The sequence below is a fragment of the Peromyscus maniculatus genome, chromosome 6, assembly GCF_049852395.1.
Source record: "Peromyscus maniculatus bairdii isolate BWxNUB_F1_BW_parent chromosome 6, HU_Pman_BW_mat_3.1, whole genome shotgun sequence".
In the NCBI taxonomy this organism is placed as follows: Eukaryota; Metazoa; Chordata; class Mammalia; order Rodentia; family Cricetidae; genus Peromyscus; species Peromyscus maniculatus.
This window is the reverse complement of record NC_134857.1, coordinates 62499243-62515121: the sequence shown is the minus strand read 5'-3', so window position 1 is coordinate 62515121 and position 15879 is coordinate 62499243. Positions and strand designations below refer to the sequence as shown.

General features: G+C 41.8%; 1 protein-coding gene across 2 annotated transcripts in view; it reads left to right on the top strand.

The window, feature by feature from the left end:
• Positions 1–1792: 1792 nt before the first annotated feature.
• Gucy1a1 (guanylate cyclase 1 soluble subunit alpha 1) overlaps positions 1793–15879 on the top strand; it is a 56405-nt gene continuing 42318 nt past the window's right edge. For both annotated transcript variants that reach the window (XM_006985304.4, XM_076574294.1), the window contains exon 1: positions 1793–1983. The gene's annotated coding sequence lies outside the window, so the exon portion shown is untranslated. The remainder of the gene's footprint in view (positions 1984–15879) is intronic.

Genomic DNA, 15879 nt, shown 5'->3' with positions numbered 1-15879 from the left:
CTTCAGATATGTCTTTATGTACTTTTTGCGTGTAATGGGTCTATTTACATTATTTACACTTTCTGCAAGGGCCCAAGAGGTTACAGAGGGCTTGCTTTGCACTGAGACCCTGCTAGCATTTCTGTTAAATGGTTGTGACTTCCCTATTCTCCACAGAACGAAGAGAAGTGGGTTTTAGTGCTTGCCACCCATGTGTCAGAACAGACCTGAAGGTGCAGGAATTCAAATGTCCCTTATGGGCTCAGCTCAGCAGGCAGGCAGTGTGTCTGAAAGGAGAGGGCGTGGCAAAGAGTGATGTCAGTGTAAGGTGGCCTCAAGAGTCTTCACATGACCCTCACAGCACAGGGGAGACACTGTCCTGTGCCCTCTGCACTTGCCTCCACTTTTCTTTACTCACGTTTAACTTCTACCCGGTGGTGTCTGTCCTATTCCCTGGCCACCGTAGCCCTACCTTCCCACCTGCTCATGGGCCTTCGTTCAGGGTCCTCTGCTAGTACCCAGCTGGCCCTTCCCCAACATCATCCTTTTCCAAACATGAGGGACTCTTCAGGAGCCAGCACTGACACCATCCTTTCAGAACTATTTTATCCACCACAGCAATGCTCCCCTTCCTCTGAACGATCACATAATTTGATTACTTTAAAACTAATAGGGCCGGATCCTCTTTATTATGAGATCTATTTTTGTAACCTTCTCGGTCTTAAGCTCAAAGTAGTCTGAGGATAGATTTTTCTACTGATCTAAGAGGGTTAATTTGGGAGTAAGAGAAGTTTATGACATGACAAGAGAACAATAAAGCCTGAACTGTCAACCAGCAAAGGAGCTATGTGGGTTAGCTGGATCTTTTTATAAAATATATATATTTTATAATATATATATATATCTTTATTTTTACATACATTGGTGTTTTGCCTGCATATCTGTCTATGTAAGGATGCCAGATCCCCTGGAAATTGAGTTACATACAGTAGTGAGCTGTCATGTGGGTGTTGGGATTGAACTTAGGTCCTCTTGAAGAGCAGCCAGTGCTCTTAACTATCTCTCCATCCGGGGTTAGCTGGATCTTAAGGCTAAAATTTCCCTGGTTCCTGTAGCTGTGCTGGCATTTCTGTCTAATTCTGTTTCTTCCCACTTCCATCCTTTCTTTATGCCGATTCTTACTGATGTTTACTATGTAATAGGCAAAACGGAGAGCCTCAGTGGGACCAAAGTAGATGGTGAGTCAGGCAGCAGAAATGTCAAGAGACACTCAGGAACTATTTGTCTCAGACTTTTTGTAGCTGAAGGATTGAGAAGACACCAGGAGTAATTGGATAGTGTGTGTGGTGTGTGTGTGTGTGCATGTGCGCATGCGAATGATTTTTAAAAAAATACAAGAACAGCTTTGCACACAGATGTGTATTAATAGAAATTAGAACCGTGTAGTGAACCAAATAGAGGCAAGACCTTAGTCAAAAAAAAAAAAAAAATTACATTTCTGTGACCACAAAATTATCTTCGCAAGGAGTAGATCGGCCTGAAACCCAAAAACCGGGCCACCAAAGTCAACCAAAGAGAGAGAAACTTTCCCACAAAAGAGTTGGGAGTTTGGAATTAGGGAAACTACAGTGGTTCTGTACCAGCATGCAGTAGAGAAGATGTTTTCGTTTTGTTTTTAATGTGCCAACTTTTCCTAGAGTCTCTCCTTTGTTTTCTCTTCCTTGTAGCCTACCCTGATGTGTGTGTCTGGCTTTAGTGGTTTGGAGGCTGGCGATTGGGCGGGGAGCAGGACTCAGTTCTCCAGCTGAGCCTGGGAGGAGTGGGAGGGACTCCGGAGCAGCAGCGCGTTTCTCACACCCGCAGCCTTCCAGGCAGTCTTCCTCCAGTGTCTGCCAGCCAGACCCCAAGACAGAGCACAGCAGTGCACAGCCTGGGGACTCAGCCGAGCTAGGACACCTGCAGCCCGGTGCCCCGGTGGCCCTGACCTCGCATGACCGCACGATGGTGAGTTTGCGCCGTGACTCGCTTTTCTAGTGTTTTGGGCTGGAGAAGGGGAAGGGGCATGCTACCGAGACGAGACGTGGAAAGAAGTCCTGTGCTGTAGGGACACAGGGAAGGGAAACAGGAGAATCCTTTGGGTCATGACAGGGAGAAACAAAAGCTAGAAGTAACTGTTTCGAGTAACGTGGGCAACGGGCGCTGGGGGTGTTCCGTGCGTCCCGCCGCGCCCTTAGGGTAGGTGGACAGAAGGCATTTGCTGTGTTCGGCGTGGCGGTGAGTGCCCACGGTGAACCGACAGGTGTGACTCCAGCGTCACCTCTCTGTCCACCGCCAGCGCCGCCGCCCTCCATCTATGATCCAGTGCGGTTGTGCTGTGCGGGTGTGCTCTGCAGCTGCGGGAGGTCACGAACCTCGGTCCCCAGGTCTGGAAGCCACTGAGTAAGTGATCGCGGTGCCCTCCCGGGCCCAGTGCTCACAGGGCAGGCGGCCCTGTGCTGAGCCTTGGCCGAATCTTTTCCCACGCCCTCCCGGGGTCCTGCCCAGCCCTGGGAAGCAAAATCACGGTTCCCACGCTGGGGAGAAACGAGGAAGGGGCTCCCAGGGCGTGATCGTGGTCCACCGGAGCAGCTCAGGCTGGGCTCTGGGGCTACTCAGTGGGGAAGTGCAAGGTGTGGGCGACTGTCTCCCACGAGCTGTCAGTCCTGAGAAGCTGTGTGGCCTCCCTCAACCAGTAGCAACGCAGGGACCAGGGACGCTGGGACCTACAGCCTCCAGCTTGTGGCCTCATCTGGGCTTTCCTCCTCCAGGGTGGGAAAGCAGCTCAAATCCCTAGAGAATGCAAACTGCAAACTTCCAGAGGCTGCTGGGGCCGCAGCAAAGTGTGCCTGCATGCAGGGTGCGAGAGAGGGACTGCTCATTAGCAGCCTTTCTCTTGTTATAATGACTGTAACACGTTGGAAGGCAATATCCAGGCTATCCAGGCGTCACAACAGTCTCCTGGGCCTAGCTGAGTGGACAGCCTGTCCCGGGTGCTAAGAGCTGCCTTTAAGTGACTTCTGTGTGTGTTGGGCTGCCTCTAAGTGTGTTCACGTGATTCTAGGGTACTGGTTTCCTGAACCTTTTTCCCCCCTCTGGGGTTCACATAGTCGTCCCTTCGTTTTAAATTTGATAAACAGTTTACATCTTCTGAAGTAAGCCAGAGAGTTGTCCAGCTCACTTAAGTGGTTGGATGTATCTTGGCTTCCAACATATTGAAACCTTGCTGGGTTTAAAGGAATATAGATTACCTCTATTTACATTTTCATAGTGGTTTCTTAGGATCAGCTCTCCAACAATGATTCTTGGTAGGAGCAGCGTTCACCTTCCTGTTGCATGCTTGTTGAGGCACTTAAAGATAAGCAGTTTTGTGTCTCAGTTCATCGTAATGTAGGCACAATCTGCTGTTTTATCCTAAACTGGAGATGCTGTTTTTCTTCAGAAAGGATCACATAGGGTACTTTATTGTCAAGAGCGGTGATAATCAAAAGAGGCAGAAGATGACACCATGAAACTGTCTAGAGTTCTGAAGCAACAAGAGTATGCTGCTTTTGTTCAGTTATTAAATGGTCGGGTATATGATCTATTTTAGGGATCTCGTAGTCTCAGAAGTTATAACGAAATATTTGAGCTGTTGCATTTTTAGGGAGATAGAATGAACTCCTCAAATGTACAGAGATATTTGCAACCAAATAGGAAAATGAGGACCGGCGGTTGGTCAAACATTTTCTGGTCCAAACCCTAGCCTTTGTACATGAAGTGTGCAGACACAGACCAGCAGAAGATTTCAGAACAGTGCTGCAATACTTAAACAGTTCAACTACTGGTGAGGTGGGGGCGAGGGGTGGGGGGAAGGAATCTGTATACACTACCTGGGGAAATGTAAACTTGGGAAGCTACTATGGAAATCAGGATGGAGGTTCCTCAAAATATTTAAAAATAGAAATAGCCTCATGATTGAGCTATATATACTGTATATATAGTTCGGGTATATACAGGAAAGATTTTGTGTCAGCACAACACAGAGACAGTTACTCAGAGATATTTACTAGACACAGTAGCCAAGATATGGAACCAGTCTAGTGCCCAGCAACAAGTGAATGGATAAAGACAATGTGGGAGTATCTATGATGGATACATGCATATTTATTCCTCTATACCTAGGAATAAAATCTTGACATTTGCAGGGAAATGGGTGGAACTGAACATCATTCATAGAGAAATAAAACAGACAAAAGACATTTTCTCTAGTATATAAAAACTAGAGTTATATGTATGTATGTATGTATATATTTATATATGAAGCTCTCTGCATATGAAAGAACTATGAGAAGGGAGTAAGTGAGCCAAAGAGAGGGGGGATAAGGACAAGGAAGGGCAACTGGGTCTATAAAATATGAAAACACATGGGGAAAAAGAAGACAAGCAGGACGGGGAAGGCAGGGGGGCAAATCAACACAACGCAGAGCAGAGCAATTCACATACATGAAAATGTCACAATCAAATCTTTGTATCCTAAATAAAACACACTAACAAAAGAAGAAAGGTCCATATAAAACAGACTCAAGTACATCATTATCGGTATCACTGGCTAAGATGAGTTCTGTGAAGTTTACTTAGTAGAAGTCTGTAATGCATGGATGGGTGGATTTTGTTTCTATTTGCACGGTTGGATCTTTTCAGCTTATCACAGAAAATCAAATACTTTTCTCTCACTGAAATCAAACTGAAATATCATGTAGCTTTCCTTGGTATCGTGTCCCATGAGGCACGACATGTCAACAGCCCCAGACAGACCCCCATTATACATGTTCAGGTATAATACGTGATTATCTTCTGCCGTTTGGGAATGAGGAAAGAAATGTGAAGTTATGATTTATATCCAGCAATAGGAAAGAATTCATAATATTTAGTGCTGGTGTCTCATAACTATGGCTTATTAGATAATCCTGTTTCAAGACATTCTGGAAAGTTGCTTTAATTCATAGACTTCATAACAAGCTTAAGTAATGACACTAAGATTATGCTGTTATGAGTAATGTATCAGTAGAATACTTAGAGTATTAAAATTACAATAATTTGTCATAGATATCTTTAGACTTAAAAAAAATAACCTCTTTCACTGAACAATTAAAACCATGTAACATGGATTGTGGATGTAACATGGATGTAACACCTGGAGCATGTTTTCTTCCCTTTCTGGTTCAAACATGTTTGAAAACCATGTAACATTGGATTGTGTCAGAAACAGTGAAAGAAACATGAATTCTCTTATATTCTAGCACTAGTGAGTGTGTGTATAGGGGAGGGAAAATATTGATTTTGTTTAAAAGTTGCTTTAAGATAGCATGATAGGTTCCCCATGTCTCTAGTGAATCTTTAAAAAACAAACACCAAATTAACTTTAGGAACGAGTCCCGTGAAGTGAGAGGAACTGGAAAGGCAGAGCAATACGTCGATCAAACAAGCCCAAATCTGTTATTGATGGGAGGAAAATTGCAGGAAGTGGTGTAGTGGAATTGCTTTAGAAGTCAGGTTCACAAGGAAGTTGTTTGCTTTCCTTGCTTTGAGAGGATATTCAATTTTTATGGAACTATTTTTATGCTACTTGATTAGAACTATTTACCTAAGAGACTTTCCCTGTACATCCTATTCATTACATTTCTACACATTTGTAGAAGGAAATGTCTCTTTCTAAAACACCCGTAATGATGGCAATTGTCCTTTCCAGGCCATCTAGGTCTACCCTCAGGCCAGTGGTTTCCTTAGCAGTCACCATCTTACCCTGGCACAAAAGTGTTCAATAATCTGGAGTGCTTTTGATGATTCAGTGCCTTTGAATCAGTCGACTTATTGGAAGCCAGGACACTTTCTTGTCCATCCTGTATTGTACCTGATTACTTATTTTCTTTACAATTTCTGATTTCACTTATTTATTTTGTGGGTGTGTGTAGACACGTGTGTGTATGCACGTGCCATGGCATACACGTGCAGGTTAGAGGATAGCTTTCAGATGCCTGCTGTCCTGCTGTGTGTGTCCGAGAGGACAAACTCAGGACCTCAGTTGTTGTGTCAAGAGACTTTACCCATTGAGCCATCCCATGAGCTCCTTTTTTCTTTTATCTTTCTTCAAAATACTTTTGAAATACTTTACCTATTTTGTATATATAGGTCAGTAGGCATCCACTTCCTCTAGCTCAGAGTGCTTACAGAAAACAAATACAAATGTTGGGAGGAGGGTGTGTGTAAAAAGAGCTTGGGGCCAGGTGTGCCCTCATCATACAATGAGAGAATACTTTTTATTAAAACTGCAGAGGCTCTCGGGCCTGATTTCTCTGCCCCAGAAATACAACGGTTGGTGCCCGTGGTTACTATATTTCCTTGCCCAGCATGCTTGCCAGTTAGTATTAATCTTTTCTTAAAGCAAACTTTTCTTTATATAAAATAGAAGCCAGAGCTAACTCATGTACCAACTACTCCCACATAGTAAGGATTAGCAAGAAGTCAACCAGGAGAGGGTGGCTGATAGGAAGCTAGGTAAACTCCCATATTAACCCTCCTGGCCACCGTAGTTTGTAGCCCTTTCCATTCTGCCACATGACACTGAGGGTGTCTGTTTCAATGTCTGCATTTCTGGCCAAGCTCAGTTCTCTGCTGTTGGATTTGCAACGCCTTGCAGGCTGCACAATAGGTGTCTAGTGAGCTACACCTTGATGGTACTGAGTTGAGGCAGTTTGTGTCTGATGCCATAGGTTATTTTATTCACAAACACCACACAAAGCACAGCGCTTGTTTGGGGAGCACTCCTGTGAATTGTCAGAAGCATGGCCATGCTGATGTCCTTCTGTGCCTTTTATATAGGCTCTTTGCCTCTTCAGAAGTGCCTGATGTGGCACTGCTGGCACCAATAGCACTTTCAGCCGGCGTACTTCTTACCCATCCCCGTTGTCAGCACGCACTGACCTTCTGAGCATTTCCCCTTCTGTACAACCCAGACCAACAGGGCTTTACCCACCACATTCCAGTCTTCCTCTGTGGTCTGGGCTTCCTTCAATATCTACCAATGTGATTGGTCTATTTTTAGCTTTGACCTTAACCTGCTCCACTCTGTAAAGAACCATCAAGTACATCCTCTCCTGTGATTCTCATCACTTTAAGTCTCAACTAAAAAAAGTCTTGGAGACCCATGGTCTTTTTTTTTTTTTTTTAGCACATTTATCTGTCCTTCCAAATACTTTACTAACTCATAACCACTTGATGTATCTCTCCCCTTTTTACTCCTTTTCTAACCATTTCCTATTTTTACCAACCTATTTTAGAGTCCAATTTCAACTCTGCTCAACTCCCAAATATTTTCCCAAAGACCCAACAGACTCTGTCAGGAATGTCTGTTTTAAAGTCTTCCTTGAGGTGGACTCAACTAGAAGAGTAACTCAACTACGTCATTTGCTTGACCACCAGCTGACCTGCTCTACCTTTAGATCAATGGATACTTAATGGGCGCCATTGCTTTTTTTATGTTGACAGGGCTGTGAAGTTGTTTTTTCTTCTTGATTTATTATGTACCAATTATCTGTAGCAAATGCTCTAGAATTTTGTCAGTTTTCTTAGTCTAGGCAGACCACCCTCAGTGATCACTTTTGACAAATTTTTGTAAGGCTACTATGAGCTGGTCTTTCTTTGGTATACCAATTCTGAGCATAAAGACCCCTTTCTTGTATCAAATGACATTCTATTTTAATGTTTATTTACTTTTGCCCCTTGAGTTAAAAAAAAGTTTTGCATATAACAGCTCTTGTGATTTCTGAGATAATCAATGGCTTTTATTCATTCATATTGGTAAAGGAGGAGAGAGACTCTTTGCTATTGAGCTGGTTCTTCATAGATTGTAGTCCTCACAGCTGGGCAGACACATGTGTGAAGACGGTCATAACGCTGTCAGACGCACTGGGTCATCTCCACTGGATGTTGCATTGTAAGTTAGTGTATCTCTCTCTACTTCTCTTTCCTTTCCGTTCTTCCTTCCTCATTTCTTTCCTTTGTTCTTTCTCTCTTTTTTATTTTGCGTTCTTACTACAGTGCTGAATCCCACATCTCTTTTGCACATTCTTCTACAAATACCTTAATTTCCCTCAATTTCATATTTGGCTGAGTGATTTGGACTCACGATGTATTCCAAGTTGCCCTTGAACTTGCAATCTTCCTGCTTCTGAACACTCAGGGCTTATGTTAGAGGTGTGTGCTAGCACACCTGGCTTAATTTAGGAATTACAATTATACTCACTACAATTATATTTAACTTTTGTTTTCACCTTATTGTTCCAAAAGGTCAGAAATTTTATTCCGATTTGATAATACAAATCAAACATTTCTCACTATAGAGGCACTAACAGATTTTATCAGTATGCAGTTTATCCAAGTAACTGCAGAATGATGAGCTGGAAGGACCCTTAATATGGTGCCAGAACCTTTCTTTCTGTTTCAGGGTCATCATTGAGTTGATCCTCTTACAAGGCTGTCCTGCAGGTTATTAAGGCTCATGCTTTTCTTTTCTTAGAGTTTGCTGGAACAGACAGACCTGGTCAGATTCCTGACTGGAATCTGTTTCTACTTTCTGCAGAACTGATAATAAGTTACTTTATCAAAAACCAAAAGCAGTCACTCTGGGCTCATTTATAATGACCTGTTAACAACACATCACATTTCTAGTACTTAAATAGTACCCTTTAAAGATTCGTTTTGGATTAGGGCCTGGTATTAATGTCAAGCTTTTTGGGGTTAGAGTTAGTGGAACACACTCTCTATTTTGAAAATGGAGGCACTGGCTGGATTTCTTGTTCTGTGTTAACACATTGCTTAGAGTTTGTTTCCTTCTGCTTTTCTTCCTCCCTCTCTTCTCTCCTCCTCCCTTCTTCCCTCTTTCCTTGCCCTCCTTTCACTTTTCTGTATTGAGACATGATCTTCGGATATAGCTCAGTGTGACCTAGAACACATGATCCCCCTGCCTCAGTCTCCTGAGTGTTGTGATCACAGCTGCACGACCAAAACTCACCATCATTGTATTTTTAAAAATTGTTTGGACAATTCCATTATCTTACCAATCCTTTTGGTACTCTGTAGTGTAATTTCTTCCTTTCGCCAGACTTGAATTCACTTAGAAGGTTTTATAGCATGGTATAACCTGGACCATATATTTCTTATTCTACTTTCTGTCTCAATATTACTGAGTTTTTTTCTTTTTCTTTTTGGGCAAGGAACAGCAGTGACAGAGTCTTGAGCCATGCAGACTGTCTGAGGATGTAGTACCTTTTAACCTTCTTTGTCTCCTTAAAGGCAGAACACTTTTCCCACATCTAATGAAAATGCCATCATGACTGCTTTATCTTGCCATCAGTAACACGAATCAAAAGACATTTTTGTTCTTATAAGCTTTAAAAGCTTCGGTTTTGTTTCAAGCTTTGTAATTTATGGTGCCCTTCTCGGAGGACCAGCCGCTCTTTTGTTCTTCTCTCAATAAAGTTTATTACAGATTATACTTGTCACTGAGGAGACACAACCAAGTTGATGACACAGTCCTTGATTGGAAGGAATTTAAAGTCTGCACATGGCAGCTAGCAAAAGCAAGAAATAGTCTCCAAATTATACATGGCAGCCCTTAACGAGCAGCTTAATGTGCATGTGGCAGTTTTAATAGGTTCTAAAGAACTGAGAAAGGAGACAGCTCTGCAGTGGAAAAACTCAGGAATGAGTTCCAGGAACAGTCCAGGACAAGGCCAGCGTATTGGGTTCCATGCGACCCACAGGGTTTAGAGTAGTAGGGAGAGTGTGCCAGGCAGAAGACAAGGCAAGAGTCACATCAGGGAGCAGGCAAGTGGGTGTGATCAAAGTGTTGGACATGGGGCGCAGCATGGGCATTTTGCAAATCATAATTCTGGTTTTTGTTTTGTTTTGTTTTCTTCACAGTGAAGATTACTCTGCCTGGCCTAGCCCTGGCTCCTGCCTCATTTTTAGAATAGCTACAATTGTGCACCACTGTCTGGTGTGGCCTCTTCCTTAGGGGATAACATAAGTGCTTATTTTGCCCTGGTGTTTACTTTTCTTCTTGTTCCTATATTGGGAGACCCACACTGATTTACTCTTTAAACTGCAGATTCAGCTCTCCTGCTCTTCTAATGCTGAATTGAGTGTCTTGTTGCCCATTCGAACAACACCCCATATTTTCCCTGTACATTCTCCCACTACATTATAATTGTATTTGGGATCATCTTTTCCCAATTAGGGTTTATTTTGTGTGTATGTGGGAGGGGTTTTAGTCTAAATACCCATTCTGTTCACAGACATCCAGGAGAAATGCTGAACATCTCATAAATACACATTAAGAGGTGTGCCGTGATGTGGTGTTGCTGGGAAGAATGAGATTATCTAAGAGTACATTTGTGTAATGCATGCAAGAAAAGAAGGGATGAGGTCATAACTAGGACGTTAGGTGGAATCTTTGCTTCATTAGGTAGTGTGGAGCTGTGTTATGCTTGTTACAGTTTAGGAATGGGTGAAAGGTAGATGCATCAGTTTTAACTAGGCATTCACAAATAAATTCTAATCATTCAGAGTTCAAAATTTATTTGGGGACCTAACCAAGAAATTATCTGGTATCCTTAAATTCTGTTTTAGTCCATTCACAGTATTGTAAGAAATGGTCATAGACTGTGTGGCTTCTGTTCATGAGGGATTCCAAAGATCTCCAAGTCAAAATACCATCACACTGGGGCTGAATTATGACATAGCAGAGGGGATGCAAGCATTCAAGTTTCCATGATGTTGTGCGTCTTAAGAATACTAAAAAAAATTACTTGAATTCTGCATATTTTTCTTAAGTATGTTTATTTTCCTAGTCTAAACACACATGCATGCATGCATGCACGCACGCACGCACGCACACAGTTAGCTGCATAGTCTCGGTTGCCCAACATCACACTGCAAATTCAGATATGCTTTCTTATAAGCAATTGAATGAAATGTGATTCATGTATGTTCCATTAATCTTTTTATGTATGGTTTCAATTTCTGTGCTTTCATTTACCTGCAGCTTACTGTGATACGGAAATATTAAATAGATGATTCCAGAAATAAATAATCTCTGAGTTTTCTATAACTTTTATGATAATGTATTATTATAGATGTTAATCTATTGTTTCCTATCTCTTGGTGTGTTTAATTTAGAAATTGAAGGTTATTATAGATATGTATGTATACATAGTAAAAATAACATAGCATGTATAAATTGGGTTTGATACTATTTGTGTTTTCTAGCATCTGAGAAATCTCTTGGAATGTGTCCATATCTACCAAGGGGATTGTAGTGTTGAGTTAATAAAGCACTGAAGAAGTAATTTCAATATTTCATTCCCAGAGGTAATCTATTAAGCTGTGCATTTGTTATCATGAAGTTTCATGACAGTGTTGGCATGTGTGAATTATTTAGAAGGTTGCATCTGTGACATGAAAGGAGGTTTGGATAGGCGTAATAAAATGATCAACACAAGAGATGTCAAGATTTGCATCTTCCTGCATGATGTTATTTTTGTTCTGTTCCCGTTTGAGACAGTGCATCCCTAAGTTGCCCAGACTAGCCTCCAATTTACCCTGTAACCCAAGCTGGCTTGAACTAACCGTTCTCATGTCTCAGCTTCCTCAGGGCTAGGACATTTCACTCTAGCTGACTTAAAGCAAGGTATATTTACACTGGAGTGGCTGTATATGTTTGTAATTGTGATTGGCATAGGACAGGATTTGGGGTGAAATTTTTGGTAAAATTCCACATCTTCGTATGTTTTAAAGACTTTGCGGTTGCTAGTTATAGGTGGCACCCCTCTTCTTCCACTTGTGCCCATAGAAATGACTGTATGAAGCCCAACATCTATTTCTGAGTCTTTTTCTGGTGAATGGCTTTAGAATAATTCTTATGCTGTGCTGCCTTATGCTAAACATTCTGCAGTGCTTGGAAGGGAGTCATGGTATTTCCTGATGGAGTTTGTCACTTACTTGGAAAGCAAATCATCCTAACTGAAGCCCCTGCTTCTTCTTTTCCTCTTTACTCCTTCCCCATAGGCTATGAGTTCATTTCCACTTAAACCTCTTAGCATCTTTGGCTCACTTGTTGGCATAACCAAGAGCAAGACCATACATATATAGGGGTATTCCTGGCTTAACCTTCACCCAAGTTTCTGTCTCCCCGGTCCTGCCATAATCCTTAAGTTACTTTGGGTTGATGTGGTCTTTTTCATTGTGCCTCCAGGCTTCAACAAAAAAGCTTTTATCCAGTATAACTTTGCCTCCCTAAGATCAAAAGTGCCTTTTATTAAATTGCTTACTGCCTTCAATCAAGAGCATGGCATGTGGGCAAAGACTATTAAAGTTAGTGGAAAGTTAAGGAAAGAAAAAAAGGAAAGAAAGAAATACCCAGTATGTGTGGCATAGATCAGAAAGACAGGCCATGAACTGGCTTACTCCAGTAATCAGATTGGTGAAAACCCTAACTGCCATCATAAAGCCTTTCTCTAGTAACTGATGGGAGCAGATGCAGAGAAACACCAGGCTGAGCTCCAAGAGTCCAGTCAGAGAGAGGGAAGAGAGATTATATGAGCAAGGGGCATCAAGATCATGATGGGGAAACCTACAGAGACAACCAAACCAAAACTAGTGGGCACTCACGAAATTTAGACCAACACCTATGGGGCCTCTATGGGACTGGACAAGGCCCTCTGCATAAATGAGACAGTTGTGTAGCTTGATCTGCTTAAGGGGCAGTAGGATCAGAATCCATCCCTGGCGCATGAGCTGGCTTTTTGGAGCCCACTACCTATGGAGGGGACACCTTGAAGAGTCTTGAGGCAAGGGGAGGGCCTTGGATCTGCCTCAGCTGAATGTACTAGGCTCTACTGACTCCCCATGGGAGGCCTTACCATCTTATAAGAGGGAATGGGGGGCCGGTTGCAGGGGGAGGCTGGAGGGATGGAAGAAGGGAAGAGGGGAACCTGTGATTAGTATGTAAAATGAATAAAAATGTTCTTATTAATAAAATGAAAGAAAGAAAGAAAGAAAGAAAGAAAGAAAGAAAGAAAGAAAGAAAGAAAGAAAGAAAGAAAGACAGGCCTAGATGGGGTGTGCTGGACAACAATACGATGCACACACAGTAGGAAGATGATCAGAAGATAATGGCTTCACCTTGGTGTTGCCTATCAGTTGTCTTCATTATTAGGGATGGTTGGGTCATTTTTCCTCACCAGCAGTTTGAAGCTACAATTAGCTAAATCAAACCAGAATAAACCAGTTTAGCTGCTTCTACTGTATCACCGATGGCGATTCATTTCACGGTGAAGATTACTCACTGTTGGTTGCCAGACTAGTTTTACACAATGCATTTTTTAAATGTGGTTATAGTTGCAGTAACCCTTCTTGATACATGACTCGGTTCAGTGAACACAAATCTCAACGATTTTTATTGCACACCGTGCGCTGAGAACCATTTTAAAAAAGGGTTCAAGCCCACCTGCTTAGAAGTCCAGCCCGGTGACATAACTGTCACACTGCTGTCACCGAGGCTTTGCCTTGTTCTTCCCCTTACTTCAGGGCAATCAGCCAGCTGCCTCAGCTGCGGCTTATTATCACATTCCTCTCTCTTCCTACGTCTTTGTATTTGGCCCACTTACATTTTATCCTGGAAAATCCTTTCTGGATTTCTCTACTCCACTGTTTCCTATTTGTTCTACAAAGTTCTGCTTACGTATGTGTCAGAAAGAGGTCGCCAATGTGACACACAGGTTTCGCTGCAAGCTTCTGAAGTCACCGTCACAACCTGCCATGACACATTCAGTTCACCTTGAAATGACCTTGTGTGGCCTTGGTTTCCACATGCAGTCTTTGCTTTAAGGGTATGGAGTTCTTAATTTCTAAAACGCCATTTTCAAGAATGTAACAATAGCTGAGAAATATTGTTTGGATCTATGAATGAATGAACAAATGGGTAATAATGAAAGAATGCATGAATGAATGAATTGATGGAAGATTCTAAGGGATGAATAGGTAGAGATGTTACAAAAGAAAGGTCCTGAAGAAAGGAAGACATGATGGAGTCTAGACTATTGAGGGAATGACATATTTAAAATGTAAAGAGTCATCAGGTGTGAAGACGATGCAGTCACAGACTCTGAGTTACTGTGGCACTTAGGGGACTTGTTGGTGTTACCTACAAGATTAGTGACATATAAACTTAAAGAATATAATTTCTAAACAGCAACTATAAATTTGGCAAAAGAATCCACAATCATGTTATGTGACTGTCACTGAACAAATGAAGGTTCTTGGCAATATATGAAAAATAAACCATGTATACATATTTGAAAAGAGTATTTTAGTGTGCAGTGTCATACGTTGTAGCTGTTTCTGGCATGACACCCAGATGAAAATATTACAATTTTCTAAAAGCTGGTGTGCAGTGTGGGCTCTAATGATCTCAGCAATCTCAACCCTGCCGTGTTTTCTGAACCTTCCCACTTGCATGATGTCACCCATCACTGTGACGTTGCATGCTGGTCCACTAGAAACTATAGACATCCTGAAAGTTACAGACATTACACATGCCAGCACAATTCATCACTCGGTACCGACGAGCTGTGTCAACTTTGCCATTGCTGTCTCATGAGGAATTCTAGGTGTTCTGAAGCCACCAGTGATACCAGATGGAGCTACGAGAGCTGTGGGTTGAGGGCATTTTCATTCTCTTCTTTCGAAGTCAAAAGTACAACCTTCATTATGAGAAATGCATAAAGAGATTTCCTTTAAATCCAAATAAATATCAAACATGAAGATAATATTTTAAGGAAAAATATCTTCGGTTTAGATTGTTAAGGTGATTTGAATATTCCCCTAAACAGTACTGTGTAGTTGCCTTCTGTAAGTAGAAGAGAAATCTAGAATTACAAAATACTCACGTTAATTCATGAATATTAATAAGCATTAATTAGAGTATTAAGAGATTAAAAATGTAAAAATGCAGCTAGGAAGATTAGAAATAATGTTTTACTTTCCATGGTTTATATAAAAAGAACTTAACAATTTGTCCTCTCATGTGTGTGGTCCTATTCACTCACAATAATGATCCTCAAATCTGTCTATTTGTTCATGTGTACATACTTTGAAGGTGAACTGTACCAATCTTCAATGCATACACTAGACCTAATTTAGAAAATTTAAGACAGTCATAAAGTCCATTGGAATGATGATGTTATCACATGTCATAGCCTCTGGAAAGCTTCCCTGTACTCAGAGAAAATGTCAATACAGAAGGCATTTAGGATCAGAGCATGGTCAGGAAAATAATTTTGACCAGGCGGCTGCAAGTATCCGGCATGAGAAGTTAGAGTCTGCCGAGCCCCCTCACACGCCGGCTCTTTTCTGCTGCCTTGATGGGTGCAGGAGGTTGCGTGAGGGGCTACAGCCAGGAAGCAGCCTTCTTTCCTGTGATCAGTAGGACACAGATTTCTTAAGTTCTGGGATTTGTTATTATTGTAAGCAGCTCGATCATGCAAAAATAGTATGCAATTACTGCACAAATGGCCAGATATACCTGTGAAGCAATGGCTGAAATCAAGATAACAGACCCTTTTAACACCTTGAAAATTTCTTTGAGTCATTTCTCAATCCACCTCTTCCATCCCCTTTGTCTCCAGGCAGCTAGCATTCTGCCTTGTTTTTTTAGATTTGTTTTAGCTTCCATGCTTCATATAAAAATAACTTTACAGTTTGTCTTCTCATGTGCATGGTCTCATTTACTCACAATAATGACTTTGAAATGTGCCTATTTGG